The sequence below is a fragment of the Mirounga angustirostris genome, unplaced genomic scaffold, assembly GCF_029215605.1.
Source record: "Mirounga angustirostris isolate CCGP_5_RB_7025 unplaced genomic scaffold, mMirAng1.0.hap1 SCAF_1, whole genome shotgun sequence".
NCBI lineage: Eukaryota > Metazoa > Chordata > Mammalia > Carnivora > Phocidae > Mirounga > Mirounga angustirostris.
The window spans coordinates 187,363,127-187,384,834 of NW_026991709.1; the positions used below are offsets into that span (position 1 = coordinate 187,363,127).

General features: G+C 40.8%; 1 protein-coding gene across 2 annotated transcripts in view; it reads left to right on the top strand.

The window, feature by feature from the left end:
• Positions 1-21,708, top strand: part of FHIT (fragile histidine triad diadenosine triphosphatase) — a 1,508,464-nt gene that overhangs the window by 33,686 nt on the left and 1,453,070 nt on the right. For both annotated transcript variants that reach the window (XM_045862036.3, XM_064594290.1), the window contains exon 2: positions 1,548-1,596. The gene's annotated coding sequence lies outside the window, so the exon portion shown is untranslated. The remainder of the gene's footprint in view (positions 1-1,547; positions 1,597-21,708) is intronic.

Genomic DNA, 21,708 nt, shown 5'->3' on the forward strand with positions numbered 1-21,708 from the left:
GGGCTTTATCTCCATAAATATTACAGGATTTATGTCACAGCCCAGAAGTCTGGTCTTGGTCTTTAGTGACCATACATCAGCAGTAATGGGTTTTTTGTTAAGGGCTAAAGCAAGTACTTAGGACATTGAAGGAAAAGAAAAAGAACCATGGGAAAACCATGGATTAGTTGGTCATTCCCAACTACCACACTATTAGGAGATATTAGGACTTAGCCAAGAATGACAGAAAGAGGAATATTCCAATTACTTTTGACCATATGATATGAGTAATGATGTACTGATATAGAATGTTATATCCAGCCCTTGAAATATTATTATGATAATAGTCCCTCACTTATCAACTGAAGATACATTCAGACACCCATAGTGGATGTCTGAAACTGTAGAGGGTACTGAACCCTGTATCTACTATCTATCTATCTATCTATCTATCTATCTATCTATCTATCTATCTATCTATCTATCTATCTATCAAACTGTGATAAAGTTTAATGTATAAGTTAGGCACAGTAAGAGATTAACAACAATAACTACTAATAAATTAGAATAGTTAGAACAAAAATCAGAACAGTCAGAACAATATTCTATAATAAGTTATGTGAAGAATGTGGTCACTCTTTCTCTCTCAAAATATCTTACTGTGCTGTACTCACCCTTCTTCGTGTGATGATATGAGATGATAAAATGTCTACGTGATGAGATGAAGTGAGGGGAATGACGTAGGCACGGCGAGTAGCGTGAGGCTACTTTTGACCTTGTGACAGTTTGTTAGAAGGAGGATCATCTGCTCCCAGACCACCGTTAACTGCCAGTAACTGAAACCATGGAAAGTAAAACCTCCACTAAGGTGGGGGGAACTCCTGTATTGCTTAACAACTATCATTTACTACATCTCTTATCACGTTGACCCGTGTGTGCTCAGTACATGCATGGTATGTTTTGATCACAGGGAGCTTAATTTAACATGTCAAGTTTTGATTTGAAATGTGGAGTGGGGCTTCGTGGGCTCTGTGAGTTTCTCTCTACCTAGGGAATGGGGACTGTACCTGTCAGCTTGCATCTGTGTACTCATGGGGCAAGTGGTGAGGTCCGCATTGGAAGGACCATGCATCTCATAGAAATGGAACAGGCTCCCCCACGTAAAACTTTTTCAGAGAAATGGAAATAGGGTGTGCAAGAAAGATGACAATGAAAGAAATTAAGAACATAAAATGCTCGGTCAGAGTGAGTGTGCTGTGTAACATTTAATTTGACTTGCATCTCTGCGGTTTATAAGCTGTTCCCACGCTGTTGAGGAGTTCACAACCCCAAAAGATTTGATTGTCCATCTGACTGGTGTGTGTGATTGAATTCTGGCTGGATGTGCGTGCTGTTTTCACTTGATGACAGTCTTTTATTGGCCTTTTGTGAGGGAGGTATGAGGCCTGGGTTTTTTGGCCAGTGCCACATACCATGGCATATGGAAATTCTCCTTAGAGACATGGAGAGAAAACATTTGATGTTTTACTCGCGGATAACTCCCTACTTTCGTTTTTATCTCTTTGTAGCTTTGAAGCTCAGCGAAGAAGGAAAATCCATTGAGAACAGTCTGTAAAGGTAAGTGTATTTATTACATGGCCTTGACAAACATTGCCTTTACAACATTGATTTTTCTTTTATTCAGAGATTTAAACACTTGGATTAAAGATACAGCTGACAGGACAACTTCCTTAACCACCTGCTTGTCCTCCCTCTTAGGCAAAAGTGCTGAGCAATAGTTAGCAGGGAGCAGGAGGAAATAAAATGATGTGCTGAGGGTAGCCAAATGCAATTGTATGCTTGCTGACTTTTGCTTTCTTCTCAGAGTTAAGACATTCCAATGGAGCTAAGTTTACTAAGATTAATGCTAGCTGGAAAAAGAATGTGCTCGTACCGCTTCTAGTCGATGGTTAAATAAAACCAGCTGGCCAAATAAAGCATTTAAACTAAAATGCAGAGTGGCATTTGAATTGGGTTGGATGAATTTATCATGAAAGTCAGTTGTGCAGTTGCGTGGAGAAGCTAGTTTTGTAGAAAGGAGAAAGCCAGCCAGTTTGGTGTAGCTAATTTCATTCTGCCCAGTCTCTGTGGACCCTAAGTGAGTTACAGGAAATGAACTTCCAAGTTTGAAGCAATGGGAAAAGTACCTATCAGCTTTCTGTGAAACATTACAATCGCATTGGTTTTTACATGGAAAAATGTAATTGTTTCCTCTTTGCTAGGTATATTTATAAGCATACGGCTGTACAGCATTGTTCTTTGATTCATTGTTTAATTTCTGTTCTGCATGAAGTATTTTAATTTAAAGAATTCATTCTGGGGAATTATAGGGCTGCGGTTTCATCAAGAGTCTTTGGTGGCCAGGGTGAAATATGCCATAATTTTACATTTGTTTTCATCATCAATTATGTTTTTGACAATTTTAGGTTTTTTTCCTGTCGTTTTTATTACAGCAATCATGACCGTGACCACTTTAGTTAAAGTTGAAAAGCCATTTTGATTTACCTTCTATTTTAAGTTATTCCTAACTTTATGACAGATCTACTTCTGGGGCTGAGTTTTTAACGTTTGTTTTGAGGGTGAAAAAGAATTTTACAGGGAAATTGGAGAAAACCTCTTTTGAATGATCAAAACATGAGCTATAAAAACACCATTTTGAGGATCTGCTTTGGGATGACTAAACTCTGGTGCATGAAGCCTGGTTGGCGTGGAATTTTTCCTTAATGGTTTTCAGCCATATAACTTAAACATCTCTGGACCACTGAGCCACATCTTGGAATAAAGCAGTACTTGATAGCCTCTTAGAAATAAATTCTCATAAATTATTGGAGCTGGTGGTGATGTGGCAATCTTCAGAACCTTGCGATCTTTAGGTACCGTTACGGTGCTCCCATTTCTCTTGGAGAATGTTTTCACACAGCATAGTCCATTTCCTCTGCTCTCAATGAAAATCCTTTGTTAAACTGGTATTTTGGAGTCAGACATGGATTCAGTCCTGGGTTGGCTTTTATTAGCTGTTGGACCATGGACACATTATTTACCCCTCTGCGTCTCAGTTTCCTAGTTCGTGAAATGGAGATCATAATATTGTTTTCCTCATAAGCTTGTTGTGGAGGTTAAATGAATTATTGGGTATTAAAGGCTTGGAACAGGTCCTGGCCCCTGACAAATACTCAGTAGATGTTAGTTGCTGCGACCGTTGTTAATATTACCATCATCATCATCAAATCAGCATCCTTCTGAATTTATTCCTTAGACATTTTGAGAAGTCTGTGCTTTTTGGAAACTACAGGATAATGTTTCCAAGGTGAGCATGTCAGTACTAAAGAAGGACAAATTCTGCTTTGTCTTTAGGAATCAGAGGAAAAGACAGCTTTCAGGTCAAGTGAGAAGTGAGGCCTCTGGAAGTAAAAAGTTGTCAGGGTGAAGTTTTGTAGGCATCAGGGTAAACATGTTCTTTGGCTGTGTGTAGACAATTATTAGTATATAGAATCTTAAGAAATAGTGATCTTAACTGCTAGCTAGTTAGATTCTTAAGGAATTTTGGAAGAAAGGCTTGGCAAGCGTAGAGGGACTTCTCCCCCTTCCCCTTTCTTTCCTGTTCTTGTATCTGTTTTCCCTTCCTAACAGTGCCTTGATTTCCTTTTGAGGTGGTTAGATCAGTGGAACTCTAACCAGGGGCCCTACCCAGGGGCCTATACTCAGCCTCGGGATGGGTGCGTGATCACTAGCTTGGGTAAGGGGGTGTTCATGTGCTGTTTGAATCTTGAGCTAAGGGATTCTCCTTTTTCCCAGTGGGCATCCTGCTCTGAAAACAACTACTGTGGGGACCACCACAGCATTTCCCATTCCCTGGTCTCCATGTCTATCTCAGCAAATGATGGTTGCTAAGCCTTATTTTCCAGTGGAAAATTAGGCTTATTTTCCATGGATTCAGTGAGCCCCAAGTTTCTTTCCAATAATCCTCCTCAAATTAGCCAACTGGCTTCAGTCCTGGCACCACAGAAGCCTAAGTGGTAGAGTAGTAGATATGGAATAAACGGGGTGTGTTTGGAGGTTTACAATTAAAATACCATTCATTACTTTCTTCCATCACGTGTAAGTACCTGAACGTTTTGCAGTAGGTTATATTATAAAAGGTTCAGAGTTGTCAATTAGTATTTTAAAAGTGGGCCATTTTGCTGGACTTCCCACGCCTCCTGTGTTTGGTGGAGAGAAGTCACTTCTGGCTGCTTCTCTAAGCTCTCAAAGGATGTGTGTGTATGTGGGGGTAGAGCTGGAAATGGCAAGAGAAGCAGAGAGGTCTTCACAGCAGTTTCTGGAGCCCTGGTCTCTCTGCTGCCTGAGGGTTGTGAAGGGACTGTGATTTCCTTCCACCTACGTATTTTTTTCCTCCTTTTCCCTGGACTTTTATTCCTCTTCTGAACACTTGCCTTGCCCTACTGAACACCTTCTTTTCAACGATGTGTACGGTGTGATTGAAAACTCAATTATTTTGGTCTCTGGCATTCCTTGTGGTTTCTCGAGAATGGAATGGGCAAGTGCGCTCTGTTTCCCCTTGTGTCTTGTTTGTTGACTACTTCTGTGTTCTGTGCGGTGCCTAGAACAAAGCTGGTTAATGCTTTTTTCACAGGAACATCAATTTTGCACTCCTACTGTGAATACGTAGCCTGAGTGCCTTGTGTGGTGGAAAGAGCCTAGGCTGACATGCTGGGAAACATGCCTTCCAGTTTGGGCGCTACTGTTGGTAGCTTTATGATTCTGGGCAAAATACCCAACTTTTCTTAAGGTCTCAGCCATAAAATCAGGATAACCTTTGCCCAGTCTACTGCATCGAGGTGTCGTGAGGATGACGTAAAGGTAGTGTACGTGAAAGTGCTTATTAGCCAGTTGTCAAGTGCTGCATAACATCAGCAGATGATGATGGTGATGCCATTTATGTTAAGCAGGTTGAGAAATCAAGGGATCTTTTTTTTTTTTTAATATAAGGCTGAGTAGAAAAGGGACATAAATTTAAAAAACAAAAATAAAACTCTGCTCAGTGCTTGTGCTGGACATTCTGTTTGTGCCTCCAGCTCCTTGCTCCTCTGAAAGGCTCTGAGCCCCCGGAGGCTGCCCTCTCTTGTCAGCATTCCCTGGTCTTCCTTGCTCTCCAGCTTTCTGTTAAATTAGCCAACGGAAGGCCCTGGGTGAAAATCTGAGAATGTGAGTTTGGAGTATTATTCCCTGCCTTCCGTGCAGCACTGCGGTGGGAGGAGGGCTGCAGGTGCCGGGGACAGAGTAAATGGTTATTGTCAATGTCCAGCACCTGGACATTTCGGTGATACATTTGGAAGGATTCTATCAATCAGGTTTTTAAAAAGCAAGTTTTGGTAAACTGAAAAACCTTATGGTAACTGTAGTATATAAAGACATACAATATTATACATGTTATGGATTATCTTTTTAAATTCACTTTTATTTTTATCAAAGCAACCTATCTACCTTGTTTGAATAAAACAGCGCTAAAAAGCAAATATTGAAAAACTGCAACACCTACCCCCTCCTTCTGCATTTCTCCTACCCTTCCAGCCCATGCCCTGCAATTGGCAGCTTTCATCTCTGATACTTCCGGCATTTATCTATTGCCAAATACTGTTTTTTTTTTCCTGCTGTATCGATTTTAGCAATAGTTCTTTAACACTTCCCACTCATCGCTTCTGGTCCCCACAGCCCCCTAACATAATCATATCACATTTTTTGTTTAAATCAATATGGAATACTTCCATTATCATGTTGATCTGGTTGGTAATGTGTTCTTTAATGTGTAACTTTTGGTCTTCCTTGGAATTAACATATGCTTTCAGAATTTGCTTTCTTCCCTAGGCATCTGCCTTATGAAGTGTAGGTAGTAATAGCATTTCGATTTTATAGATGGGTAAATTGAGGCTTGAGGCTTAAGTATTTGCCCAGAGTCACACAGCTAGTAAGCGTCAGAATTGGGATTAGACGCCAGCAGCCTGCCTACAAAGCCTGCATTCTTAATCATGACATTGTTTACAAACACTGTCACTTCAGTTGTTATCCTAATGGCTCTGTTAAAGCAAAACAAAACTAGGGGCGCTTGGGTGGCTCAGTCCTTAAGCGTCTGCCTTCCAGCTCATGATCCCAGGGTCCTGGGATCGAGCCCCACATCGGGCTCCCTGCTCCGCCAGAAGCCTGCTTCTCCCTCTCCCACTCCCCCTGCTTGTGTCCCTCTCTCACTGTCTTTCTCTCTCTCTGTCAAATAAATAAATAAATAAATAAAATCTTAAAAAACAAAACAAAACTTGAGGTCTATCTTTCCGACTTGGAATCAGTCGATCTGAGATGGGGACCAAGAATCTGTCGTTTAAAAAGCTCCATAGGAGATTCCATCGATCAGCAGGGTTTGAGAACTTCTGTTCTATATCTTGTCGTTACTATGATCACCATCCTTACGGTCATGATCATCAACATCCTCACCACGCCCTCCATCAGCAGCAACAAATGACAGTCTTGTGCTCTCAGCCACTAAGTAGAAATCCTGGTATCTGTGAAAGCAGCCTCTTTTTGGCCTCCTGGTGAGAGAGCACTGGGGGGTGATTCAGGTAATAATTTATCTGGCCATTTTTAAGTTTGGCCAGTGCTTTGGGAGGAACTGTGCCCCATGGAAGTGGACAAGGGCATTTGTTCACCTCGGTTGGTTGGCACTTTATCTGGTAAAAAAAAAAAAGGCAATTGGACATTGTAGAATGTCCAATGTACATTGGACTTAACCCTGACCTTAAAGGGACTCATTTTTTTCTGAGTCCCCTAAAATGACATCTAGGGGGAATACAAAGCTCAAGTTAAAGGGAAACTTTGATGTCTTTGTTCTATTTGATTTCCACCCCCCTCCCTTCCTCCCATGCTTGTGGCATTTCTTGTTTATCAGGCAGGAGAGAAGCAGTAAAATTTGGCCTGGGGTTTTCTCATCCCTAGGTGTGAAATTATTTCAGAACTATAATAATAATACTTTGCATTTCTATAGTCCTTTTATTTGAAGATCTAAAAGTATTCTGTTGGTGTTAATAGAGCTTCCCAGCACCCTCTGAAGTAGGTATTATTAGAGAAGATTTCCTCCAAGAACATTTTCACTTCATATCCTATGTGTGACTTGAAAATGTTTTTATATTGTTTGGGAATCTCCACTATTTAAAGTGCCACGCATATAGGGCACTTGTTTTCATTATATTCAGTCTTCACTAATTCCCAGCCATTGAGGGAAGTATAGTCCGTTTCCCATGAATGGGTGTGGCGTTATTTATCAAGAATTTAAATAAAAGAGTTCTGTTTTGCCTTTTATTTGAATGTTTTTTGAAAATATTCAGTGATGTTCACCAGCCATGGAACTGTCTATGTTACAGTAAATTTTCCCTTTTTTTTTTTTTTTTAAGGTAGCAGGACTTGTGGGAAGATATTGAATAAGTAGTGAGAGTTTGGCTTGGTAATGTGTCCTTTGGGAGCTCATGACATGTCAAGCCAATTAAAAATACAAACTGAGTTAGCATTCTCATTTAAAGATTTAATTTAGAAAAATTGCTTTGAATGTTGCATACCAGAATTTTAATCATGTAGACATGCCTACTTGGTTGTTATTTTTCTCTGTCTCAAACTGTTGTGAGGTTTCATCTTCATGGTGTTGGGAATGTCACTGATTCTGCATGTCTGCCATAGCACATGTGAGAAGCAAGAATTTCCTCTCTCTTCCAAGGACCTTCTAGCTGGACTAAGAATCAAATTGACACGAGACAGGTTAACAGGAAACACATTTGATCTCATACATATGGAGAATCCACATACACATTGAAACTCTGAAGATAGTCAGGCAAAATGAGGTATATGAATTAAAGAGAAGAATTTAGGGTTTGAGACTTTAAAGGGAAGGAATGTAATACACAGGGAGATGAAAAAGAGTAAATATTTGGTAAACAAATGTTTGCTGTACCTCTCAGAAAAAAAAGTCAAAGAGAGGACTTTGATGAAACAGGCCTTGTTAGTTTCCTCCCTGTCTACCAGGTAAAGAGGTTTTTTGGAATCTTCTGGGTTTCGATTGCTTTTTAACTGAAAATAATTATCATGTCAGAGTGGCCCATCTTGGGGCTGCCTGCCCTTGGCTCCTACATACAGAACATTCAAGAAAAGGCCCTCTGTTCCTTAGTCCATGCTGGTCACTCTAGGAGGTTCCTTGTCTATGCAGTGTTGGGTGGCCCTGCTGTGTCTCTCCAAAGGAGGTTGGGCTCTTTTTCATTTCAAGGACTCAGTATTCATTTTCCTAGCATCTCCTCACCATCCCCATCGGAAGTCCTATGACCCTCTCTAGAGATCTGCCTGGGAACAGGGTGCTGACCTCCACTACTTTAAGGATCTAGAAACCTCTAGTTTCTCCCTAGTAGTATTCCACCTAAACAAGAATAAAGGAAACAGAATAATTTTAAACAACACAGTCCAAACTTTGTTTTATCCCTGTCCTTTTTGCTGGTGTCAGCACATACCCTTCCATGAAAGAAAAACCCTTAGAGGGGCCAGATTTGGGGGGGTTAGAGATTGCCTTCTAGTACTTTCTGCATTTGGACAAAGGGAATACAAGCTCTGTTGAAGTTCTTGAGATAAGAAAGGGAACTATACAGGAGGGATAAAAAAATGTACAACTTGGCATACTTAAAATATGCTGCCCACCACTGAGACAAGGTGATGCATCAGCATTTGTGGTATGCTTTATGACTCTCACGATGGTGAGAGTGTCAGATGATCACATGGTTAATTATTTTCCTGGCATTTCAGTTGTCTTCCTTTTAGGGAGAAATTCACTTAAGATCCATCATCTGTAGATTTGGAGGAATGTGGGCAGAACCATGAATCTCTGCACCATTTTCTCCTGAGTCTTTTGCTCAAAGGAGGTCACATAAATTTGTTGCTAATTACGTGAAGATAGATTTATCAGTGAAGATGCTTTTGGCGGCAAATAATCAGAAAGTCAACAATTAACAATTGTTAATTAAACAATAAATAATTAAACAATTAAACAATAAGGGAATTAAAAAAAAAAAAAAGAAAGAAAACTTCCAACCCTCTCCATGTCTACCTGCTGAGCCCCATGCATGTCATGATTGATGGGAAGGCGTTATAGAACCCGGGCTCTGAATGTCTGGAATACAACCTCAATCCACTTTTCCCTGGTGCCAAGCAACTGGGGATCCACTGGAGTGCCTTTGATGGTTGTCACTGTGCAGTAGAAAGAGGATTTTGAGCACTAAGTTGTTGACAGATTGCTAAGTATTGTCAATTATTTTGTGAATTTCTCTACCAACTTATATTTGAACACACAATAAAAGCCATCAGATTAAGGAAAATGAATTATCTCAAGGAACAAGATATCCCAAGGGGGCAGCTCCAGGTTATGTTAATTTGGGGGCTCAACAGTGTCATTAAAGTCTTCATTTCATGCTTTTTTCCTCTGCCATCTTCACTGGTTTTGACTTGGTCCTCAGATTGGCTGCCTTAATGGTTCTAAGATGGCTGCTTCATTCTGGGGAGTCACCTGGACTATATGGTAGCATCCATTGGCATTAGAGACTATTTATTCTTCATATTCCTTTTTTTTTAATTTAGAAATTTATTCTGTTTAATCCACAAGCTTTATATAGCTTTAGTTTAAAAAAAAAAAAAAACCAAAAAAACAGTGAAAACAAAGACACTATTTCAAAGTCTGGGCCCTTCCCAGCCTTCCAAATACAAGAGCTCTGAAGGTTGTATATACCAATTGGAAGAACAAGACAAAATTATGAATGGAGCCATGACATTTCATAAAACAAACTTTTATATAACTGAAGGATCCTTCCTGGGACTAGTTAATTGCCTTTACAAAAAAACCCACAACAGAATAGAATGAAATTCCAGTGTTCCAAATCAACTTGTTACACATCAATATAAACCCACAGTGTCCTGGCAAACAACAACATGCTTCTTCATATCCCTTTTTAAAAACAAGGGACCTCTCCCGTATCTAGCAGGTTTCTCCTTAGGTTACATTTGGCTGATGGTAGCCACATACTCCTTCCTAAATCAGACACTGGCACATGGGATAGGATTCCCTTGATTGGTGCTTTCCAATCTAAATTTCTTCTTGTCAGGGTATACCTAGAAAATGATAACATTTGGTCAGGACGTTTGGTAAACAGACGAGGCTGCTTACATCTGGAGGTGGCTGGTGGATGGGTGTGTGTGTGTGTGTGTGTGTGTGTGTATGCATGTGCGTGTGTTGGGGGTGTGAGTGGGGGCTCTAGCTGCTTTAGCCCTGTTCTGCCCGGCTGCCTTAGGGACTAAGATGATATCTGAGCAGCTCTAACCCATTCTCTGCTTTAAACTGATCAGGATTTACCCCTGAGCTGGGTTAATCTCACCTTCCCTGGGTACATGGCTTTGTGGAGGGAGGATACTCCAATAAAACTGAGGTTTTACTTTCAAGGCACAAGAGGGGATGGCTGTTGGATAGGCCCTCAGTGGTGTCTGCTGTGTGGATGTTTCCTCTCTTTGCATATATATCTCATATCCTTCTTTGAATCATTAGTTCTTTATGGAGAAAGGACCAAGTTTCTCAAGTGTTAACTGCTCAATGATTATTTGTATATTAAATGAATGAATATGTACTAATGTACTTGACTAACTGACGCTTTCAGCACCACTGACCTCCTGAAATGTGCCAGGAGGTCAAGAAGCTCTTGATGATTTAGCATCTAGGGAGAGAGACAGATCACAACGATTAAACAGACAGTATATATATAATTAAAAGTTAAGACTTATTGCAACAGGAGGCAAAACAGAGCTAGACCTCTTCATATGCGGTGGTCTGGTCTGGGAGGGCTTGAGTTTATGACATTTTAGCTGAGATCTGAAGGAAGGACAAGGCGGGGCGGGGGAAATCAGCCATGCAGACTGGGGAAAGAGGGTTCATAGTTTTGACCCTTCTTCTAACTACCTCTTGGTTCAGAATCATTCGTTTTGAAGAAACCAACCAAAACAAACAGCGACAAAAACAACAAAAGATGGGGCATTTGCTCTAAGACAACCAGCTAGCTTATGATTGAGGGCAGAGTGGACTGAGAGGCTTCTGAGGCATCGGACCAGGAGCAGTAAATGGATAAACCATACTGACTCTGAGTGGCTCCGTCCTAAGGCACCATGACTAACTGGGGCTGCACATCCTCTCCCACCGCTTCTCCCTGCATACTGTCTGCTCTGCTCTCTGTAGCCTGGTCCACCTTGACTATCCCTGCTGCTCCCTCTGTCCCTTTTATTTATTTATTTTTTAAAGATTTTATTTATTTGACAGAGAGAGAGAGCACAAACAGGGGGAAGCAGTAGAAGGAGAGCGAGAAGCAGGCTCCCTGCCAAGCAGGGAGCCCGATGCGGGGCTCCATCCCAGGACCCTGGGATCATGACCCGAGTGGAAGGCAGACACTCAACCATCTGAGCCACCCAGGAGCCCCTCCCTCCGTCCCTTTTAAGGGGTGGATAGAGACTGACAGGAATTACTCCAGCTCCTCTTCCCTGGGGGCAAGTATCTGAGTAGATTGATCTAGGTCAGGTGCTCACACTTGCTGGAATCAGCTGTAGTCTGGGCCCAGGGTCTGCCTGGCTGGCTGCCTACTTAATTCTCCTTAATCCCTCTCAGCAGGATTGGGAGAGATTCTCTGACAAGGTGCAGTATAGGGCAGGTGGATGGGTTAATACTCTTGTTAAATGCTGTTTTTTGGGTTCTCCAACTTAAACAACCCTGGCAGGGGACCAATGATGTAAATAATTTAGTTATTACCTGGGTTACTTAGTTGAGTACTGATGCCTACTGCCGGGCACAGCGTACAGCAGGTACTTACGGAGTAGTTAGTGATGGTGGTAATAGCAAAGTGGACCATGAGATCCGTGGTAGTTCTTTCTTAATGGTGCAGGTCAATTATATTATTTTGATGGAAATGCTGCTTTGTTTTGCCAATGAAAAACTCTTTTGTAACTGCCAGTCTATCTTTAAACCACTTTATAATCACTTTATTCATATTACAAAAATAATACACTTGCATTTCAGTTTATTTGGGAAATGGATCTGCAAAAGAGAAGAAAGTAGAAATTGCTCAATATCCTACTGCCCAGAGACGACCACCTATGGCATTTCGAGGTCTTTCTTTCCAGTCCGTTTTCTTTGTAGATATGTTTTTTAAAAAATGGTATGTACTGCTCTTTCCACTTAAAAAAAATGATAAGTATTGCTTTTTAAATTTGCGTGGTGAACATTAAAAAGTCTTCTAGCACACCCTCATTAGGAGCGGCCCTGGATTCTGCCATGGGGATGTAGCCTATAGAAACCCGTGTACAGATTGGGAAATCACATCTGTGGCTGAATGTGCTCCCTAGGCTGGGACGGATTGGAATGCTGACCCCGAGGCTGTATGCCTGTGCAGATACTGCAGGGTGATCGCTGAAGTTGGTCAGAAATTAAGTTTCCATGATAATGATCACTCTTGGCCCTGGGCTACCACTTTCCAGAGGGTGATTTGCATGAAGCTCATTTTCTGTTTTGCAAGGAGGAAGGCTCAGTTTGAGCATCCCTGTGAGCAAAATCATCAGCATCCCCCTCAGGGTTCCAGGAAGCTTCTCTGCGGCTCAGGTCAGGGTGGCCCCTGCCGCCTGCACTTGCTTCTCCCGATAAAGCAAATGCAAGCATGCCAAATTGCTTTGCTCCAGCTTAACCCTACTCCAGAATGAATCCATAAATGCTACAAAAAGAAAGCTTATGAACATATGCTACACAGGACTCAGAAAGCATCCTGCCTACTTAATCCTTTTCCTACTTCAGAGGAAAAAAAAGTCTGTTTATACTTGAACTGAGAATTGAGGGATCACAAAAATGAAGATTGGATGCCATGCTAGAAATCACCAGTTGTGTTTTCTCATTTCCCTTAGAGCCATGGGTTGATTTTTCAATACAGCTGTGTCAGTGGGGAAATGTGCCCCTTTTTCTACAGTTTTTAGATTCACTCCCAATTATGTGACTGTGTCTAAATGCCTTTTGAGGAAATGCAAGTTCGCCTTGTTTAAACACAGAGTGTTCATTATGGTGGATTCTGAGGACTGGAGGCCATCTCTTCATGTCATTATCATCCCCCCCCCCCCCCCCCATGGCCCCATTTAGATTATCGCAGACAGCGAAAGGCACTTCTCCACCTCGTGTTCTTGGAGCGATTCTTCCACGGAGAGCTGCATGGAATCACACTAGATGTGCACTAGCTCGGAGGTTCAGGAACACGCCCTGGCACTTAGCATGCGTATTCGTCCTTCTGGTTCAAGATGATTCCCCTGCAAAACAGTTCATCTTTTTTTCTTGCTGGAATATTTGCTTGCACACACCCACAGAAGCTTTTTGGCAAGCTTTCTGGTCCCAAAGCAACTCAGATTTTTTTGATCCCGCTCTGCTTGCTGTGCGCCTCCCCACACTAGAGCTCTGGAGGAGACTCTAGCAGGTCGGCTTCAGTCTCTTTCCATCTCACAGAAGTGGAGGCTATGTTTCTGCTTGTGTCTTATTTAATGTATGTCTGTATCTTCCGGCTCTCCTGAGCTAGGGGTCTACAGGGCCATTCGGTTTGACACCAAAGGCACTATCTGTGTATAGCCAGTCATAATGAATAACTGTAAACATGATTAGATGCCTGCCCGAAGTGGGTGGTAGCCAAGAGATGTGTGAATCTGCTTGGAGGGGCAACAGCTGAGATGTCAGAGTAGTTTACCATCTCCTGGGTAGAAGCGTTGGGAGAGTGTTCTCTGTCTGAAAAATATTACAAGCATCAGATCCTAAACTTCTCCTCCTGTGGCTGCAGGTGCTCATCCTTCTGATTTAGAAATGAGGGATGTTGTATGGGTATTAAAGCACAGGAGATTCAGAGGGAGAAAGAAGTGAAAAATGCAGGGGGCTTCACAATGGGAGTGAATGGTGGCCATCCTCAACCCAGGATACATTTGGTAAGATGCATTTATGAAGACTGTTTGTACCTGTTTGCTGTGCCTGTTTATGCCACTGGGACCTGCTAATCTCCATTTTCTGTGAGCATTAAAAACATCATACTCTGATACTGGTGTTAAATAACAAAAATTCAACTGAGTAAATAAAAAAATCTATTGGCTTTATTAAACCATTCATGAATTGGGCAGCCTCTCAACTAGCAAGTGGAGAGGAGCTCCAAAGGGCTACAGAGAAGGAAAGGTTTTTAAAGGTAGAGAGGTGGTGGGGGGGAGGAAATCATTAGCAAAGAATTCATTGTTTTAGGCGAGGTCATCCTCCTAAGGGGAATGGAAGGGGTCTGTCAGTAACCTTTCTAGTGCTGACCAGGAAATTCCTACGTTGACTAGGTAAAAGTCATGTTCTTTGGAGGTTGAAACTGCAGTTAGGTTAGGTATTGAGTCAAGGTTTACTGAGTTGGGGCCTTAACCTAAGTGACGCCATTTGAAGCCTGTGGTTTTCTTTTTAACACTGGCAAACCAGAGAGGTATCAGGATAGTGAATGAAAGCAGGTGGGTGTTACACTGTAACAACAAGACATGAAGCCATGATGCCATTGATAGTTTATCTTGGTATTGTGATCTGGTTCAAAAATGTAGCCAGCATTTTTGGCTTACAGTATACTCTAGGCAATAAGGTAGTCACTCTTCTTTAATTCTCTCATTTAATCTTTATCACAACTCATGGGGCAGATGTTTTTCTTCAGAATTTGACAGATGAGGGAACTGAAGCTCAGAGACGTTAACTAACTTTACCAAGGTTGCACAGCTTGTCAGAAGTGGGCACCTGTAAAGAGAGAATGTGGCAGATCTCTGTTCAGCTAGGGCAAAGGAAGGGGAACTTATTTCTCTAAAAGGCATACTGATGGGATTTTTGCTACATTCCTTGATAATTTTGGACAGGTTGGGGTAATTTGAGGGCATGCCTTAGGCATGCAGGTGCTCCTTTCTGCAAAGCTGATTTATTTTCATACATTCACTCATTCATTCATTTATGGTTGATGCATTCAATGATTCACTCACTTGCTTTTTCTATAAATTAGGCACCTGTTTTGCTGAGAGCTAGGTGTTAAGAGCAATGGAAAGATGATCAGAGAACTGAGAATCTGATTGGAGAAAAGGTAGCCAGGGAGAGCTAGAACATATGGCACTTGGTGGTGAATATGGCACAAAGCAGTGGAATATGGGAGCTTGTGCCAGGAATTATTGGGGTGACCTCTAGGTAATGTGTCTCCTCCTATTGGGAACCCCTGTTAGCATTCCAGAAATCTGGTCTCAGCACAGGGACTGACATTTGTTCTGCACTGTCAACCACAATGAAGAGACCTATTAACAGCATGTAATTTCTTTGTGATGGGTAATTTGTGAGCTCAGACGTGTGAAAGAGCTGGTGCATAGAAGTGGAGAAAGACCTTCATATCAACCAGTACAGTGGACTTTCACTATGACACAGATGCAGGGACGACCCCAGACACAAATAATTGTGTGGTGGGCAACAGCCTGCTCCTTTGTACCCTTATTTCTCATAGCTTGTGACATGCACCCCACAATGCCCGAAGCATGCAACCTTCTCACATGCTTCTTCAGATTCTCAGTGCCCTTCCTACCTCTTTTTGGTGGTTTTTCCTGCTTTAGTCAGAGCACAGGATGGAGGGGTGTTGAGAATTCGGATATCACTCATTTAGTACTCTTTAGTGTGAATTTAAACCAATAATTTATTACAATATTTCAGGTGGTACATGAGATGATGTTGGATGGATACTTTTCTTTCTATTTATGGCGAGTGATATTGACTATGTACAAATGGTATTGAATACAGTGGCAACATAGAATTGTGTTTTTTAAAAAAAAGATTTTATTTATTTGAGAGAGAGATTGAGAACGCACGAACAGAGGTGGGGTAGGTGAGCAGGGAGCCCGACACAGGGCTCGATTCCAGGATCCTGGGATCATGACCTGAGCCGAAGGCAAATGCTTAACTGATTGAGCCATCCAACCGTCCCTAAAATTGTCTTTCCAAATTCAAGTTAGCAAAATTGAGTTGACTAAAAGAAAAATATTGTATTAATGCTAGAACATTGGTTCACAGAATAAGAGTCATGAAGTTTTAGAACAATTTCCCTGGGTGTATTTGCATTTCAAACTCTGTCTTTAACTGTGGAATACGTGTGTTTTGTCTCATAGGAAGAGAATTTAATTGATCAGGGTGGAGAGCGTGCCTCTGAGATCTTATACTTCCTAGGTAGCCACCTAGTTCAGCCTCTAGGATTATGATTCACCAGTGTTACAGATGTCTCATGTTATGGACGGCTCATGTCACACCAGGATTTTCTTTCAGTTAATGGTTACACTTTAGAGGAAGTAATTCTTCCTTTTTAGTATCCAATTTGCTGCAACTATGAGGCATGTGGCCACGGGGTTTTTTATTAAATGCTCATGTGAGCATGGACTAATGCTGGTTAGAGTGTGTAAAGTACACATTGTATCTAAAGCAGCCAGAATGAACAGTAGTGACCACCTCACCATACAATTATATAACAGAAATGCAGTAGAATAAATGGGATATTTATTTCATGTATCAAAAATAGCACCTGAATCTGCTCCTGAACCATTTTAAACAAGGGACAGGAAAAATTGTCAAAACAAAGAGAGATTGTTCTCTGAAATCATAATTAGGCTAAGACAGAGAATAAGCTACTGCAATTTTCAGTGGGCTTGATGTGTCGGAATGCAGGGCTTGCTAGTATTAGACTACGTGGTGGGGTTTTTGGTCTTTAAGTGGGTCTGTCTTGAGGCAGAGCCAAGAGAGGGGACCCAGGGGAATAAGAGCAGCCTGTGCTAGTGGAGTGAAATGAAATTTGCTGATAATGTGCACATGACAGGCCAGGTGACATCTTGGGCTTCTTTCTAGCTTGTGATTTGGATAATTTTCTCCCCCCCGTCCTACAGTATATTTGTTTTTTGGGGGTACTTCGTGGAAGTAGTAGAAGGAACACAGTCCTAAGGGTCTGTTTCAACATCATATTCTAAATGCATTGGAGAGGCTATTACTACACACAGTTATTATTTATCCTTTTGTAGAGACAAACATTGGTGTTTCTATAATATGTATCTGTTTGTTAGAGCTTTCTAATGGTTGATGAGCAAGAGATAGAAAAGAAAAGGTAAATAGTAAATAGTATAACTATCATTACTTGGTTGGGTTTTTAATCTAGTTTGGGGGCCCAATTCTTTCTGTTGACAAAAAACAATTACTTTCAGAATTTAGACTACTGTGTCACCAATAGATGTTTTGTAAAGCTAAGAATATAATTTTAACTTAATAATGTTCATTTTTCTTATATTAGGTATGAGCAAGGGAAAATAATCCAAACTTTTGAAAAAATGGTAGAGACATACTTACTTGAAATGCATATATCTTACATGTAAATGAATGGATATCCCTGTGTTCCAATAAAACTTTATTTACAAAAAGAAAAAGAAAAAGAAATGCATCTATCTTGCAAAAATATTATCTTGGTAACTTAAAGAAACTCAGGCCTAAAATGGTAAATATGATTCACTATCCCCGACTTGGCATCAAGATTGGTGAAGTGACTCATTCAGTAGTCAGTTCCAGTGCTTGCTTTCTTTTTTTTTTTGAAGATTTTATTTATTTATTTATTTATTTATTTATTTATTTATTTATTTATTTGAGAGCGAGCGAGAGAGAAACAGCATGAGAGGGGAGAGGGTCAGAGGGAGAAGCAGGCTCCCTGCTGAGCCGGGAGCCTGATATGGGACTCGATCCCAAGACTCTGGGATCATGACCTGAACTGAAGGCAGTCGCTTAACCGACTGAGCCACCCAGGCGCCCCAGTTCCAGTGCTTTCTGTAACTCTGCTGGGGGCTGGGCATATAGCTGTTAACATCCCTGCCCTGTAGTTCCTGTGGTCTAGCTTTAAGTAAAAACTGGGCAAATGAATCCCTTAATACACTGCTTGGTACTTTTTGTGTCCAAGTCAACTATTATTTCTTGAAATAGCATGAATTTTATCCAGACAGCTTCATAAACTCAACCTTGGTATTTAACCATGGTAGATAAGCAAAACACACTTGAGATCTGTGTTTTCTAAATGCTGGAAACCGACTAGATAAGAGAAACTGAAGGACTGTCATTTTCTGGATATTTCATATTTATGGAAGCAGGGAACAAATCTAGATTTAACCTACTCTTTAATGTTTTGATTGCTTAGAGGGGGGAAAAAATGAAAAATCTATTTAACATGTTATCTTTGACTTCCGATAAAGTGAAATGAACCTAACCAGCTCTGGTGTTTCTGAAAAGGTGTCAAGCGTTTACATGTTAAATGCATTGTTAATGAGCTGTCACGTGAAAATTTACCACAGGATTGCTCTACATCTGCTTGCCAAAGCCTCAGAGGCCTAAATCCCAGCAAACATTTTCTGGAAGTTGTAGGGCACCATCATGATTGACTACAACCCTCCCCACACTTTCATTACAGGAATTAGTACAGTGAATTGCTATATGAATTGTTCGATGCTGCGAGGGAGAGGAATGCCAGGAGGTTCTAATGAGCCTATCAGCAGCTCTGTAGTTTGCAAAGTCAAACTTCCGTGTGTTTTCAGACTGTTCACCTTCTTGCCCATGGTATATTTTTTGTGTGTGTGTTGGTTTAGCTGGCAAACTGCTGAAGGAAGAGAATGATTGTTTTTTTTTAAGATTTTACTTATTTATTTGACAGAGAGAGAGAGAGCACAACTAGGCAGACAGGCAGGCAGAGGGAGAGGGAGAAGCAGGCTCCCTGCTGAGCACAGAGCCCGATGTGGGGCTCGATCTCAGGACCCTGGGATCATGACCTGAGCCGAAGGCAGATGCTTAACCATCTGAGCCACCCAGGCGTCCTGAGAATGATTGTTTTATGTCAACTTTTATTAGAAGTATAACATAGAGGATTTGTACACTTCAAAATCCATAGCATACACATTGATGAATTTTCACAAAGTTCATGCCCAAGGAACCAGCATCCAGAATAAAATATAGAACATGACCCTCTCATGCCATCTACTCTGCTCCTAGCCCAGGCCACCACTCTCTTGATTCTAATATCACAAACTGGTTTTGCCATGGTTTTGACTTTTATATAAATGGAATCATACAGAATAACCTTGTTTGCCTGTGGCATCTTTTGCTCAACATTATGTTTATAAATTTGGAGTGATTTTTTTTGTGGTTAATTTTAAGAAATAATGTAGGCTCCTGGGTGTCAATTAAAATTCTAAGATGAGAAAATACTTTGGAAACTTTAAAGTGCCTTGCAACTGGAATGTTGGGTTGGTTGACTGGGCATTTAAGTAGTCTGGTGTATTTTAATGTGCTTTGGAAAAAAATTGTTGTCATTTAATTATTATGACTAGTTCAGCCACACAATTTGCATGTGCAAATTTGACAGTGTTTTACATGGAATAACTCATTTATATCTTAATAGATAATATTGTAAAATTTTTGGATATTAGGGTTTCAAAGGTCATCTTAGAAATGTACTCCCTGAGGTTTATTCTTGTACAGGTTAGTAGATAACTTCTTATAATTGACTAATTAAAGCATTTTTAAACCTAAGGCTATATCTTAATATTTCTATCCTTTTATATTTAATTGCATATCTATGTGAAGAAGCTATAACATCTTCTCTTCCACTGTCATATAATACATAGGATTTGGCTCACAGGTCACACTGCCTGCTGGATTACCCTCTTCTGGGAGGCCAAATATGTAATGATTTTTTTTTTTAAGATTTTATTTATTTATCTGAGACAGAGGGAGAGCATGAGAGAGAGAGAGAGCATGAGCAGGAGGGAGGGGCAGAGGCAGAGGGAGAAGCAGACTCCCTGCTGAGCAGGGAGACCAGCTCGAGCTCAATCCCAGGACCCTGGAATCATGACCTGAGCCGAAGGCAGACACTTAACTGACTGAGACACCCAGGCGCCCCATGTAATGATTTTCTTGAAAAAAAAAAACATCTCTCACCCCATGCCCCTACCCCACCCCCATCAAAACCAAATTAACTACTCTCTCCTTAGTGGCATACTGCAGTGCCTAAGAGCATGGGGTTGGTGTCTTTGGGTGTGGAAGTGGGTTTCTGAGCCTTGATTAAGTTGCCTTTCCTCCTCTGAAAGTAACAAGTAGGACCTCTCACCGATGGTTATTGGGAGGAGTCCAAGTGCACAGAGAAGTGAACACGGTGCCTGGCACAACCTAAATGCTCACTAATTGCCAGTTAGTATTACTACAAGCATTCCCTTCTGTATTTTTCCTTTTAACACATAATGTTTTAATGATTCAAATCAGGCAGGTGATCCTCAGAATAATTCGTTCTTAAACTTAAAAAAAAATATCTATATATATTCTTATATATATAGATATATTTATATAACATATATAAATATATCTATATATTTATATATATAGATATATATATATAATCTCCCTACACCATCCATCAAGTGGAACAGACCCATTTAAACACAATCTAGACTAACATGCATCCCTCATAGTTTTTAAAAATTTTTGTACAGAACAAAAAATGCCAGGAAGCAGTGGTATTTTTAATGCTGGAACAAACACAGTATCATTTTTCAATGTCTATCTGATGACAATCTGGTTATTAGGTTGTCAGAGTTTTCTGACAAAATGTAGTGTTGGACTACCTAATTACATTGCTTCAGAGTCCAGTGGGGCTGCTGATCTGGTTCCTAATAATTTTTGGTCAGGATTGTTTTGTTAAAGGCAAACTTATCAGTCGTGTGAGAAATGTTTGCTTTTTATGTTCACTAGTCTAAACATTAAAAAAATCCACTTAGGCCTGATGTTGTGGGGAAGAGTAATAATACAGTCCTTTTCAGAATCCAGATGTCCCATCCATTTAAAAGTTTTAGATTATGGGGAAGAAATATCAAAGAGCCAAAAAGTTCTATAGGTTTTATTTTACTTTATACTTTGGTGTTGGAAAATACAGCAATGAAAATCAGCTATCTTAAAGGTGTACATTTAAAATCACTTCTCACTATTCCCCTTGCCTTTATTTTTTTATTTTTAAAGACCCAGAGTTTTCTCATAGATTGAATACTTGAGCAATGGAGAATACAAGCTAGAGAAGTACTTTGATACGCCCTCTTCTGTATCAGGGCAGTCTCAGGTTTTGTGAGGTCAGAAGCTTATACTATTTGGGGTGAGGGTGATCCTCTTTAAGAAAAAGAATAGGGGCGCCTGGGTGGCTCAGTCAGTTAAGCGTCTGACTCTGGATTTTGGCTCAGGTCATGGTCTCAGGGTCGTGAGATCGAGCCCCACATCAGGCTCCACGCTGGGCATGGAGCCTGCTAAAGATTCTCTCTCTCCCTCTGCCCCATCCACCCCCCAATACAAAAAGAAAAAAAAAGAAAGAGAATAAAAAATTATGAATACAAAATTAGATACAAAGTAAGTCTTTATTTCAACATTTCAGTTCAAAGATTTGGTTCCCTTTCTTTCACGATCTCTCTCCCAGAAAAGCTTAATAGGAATGCTTCTTGATGTCTCCTCCCACTTAGACCACTGACTCCCAGCAA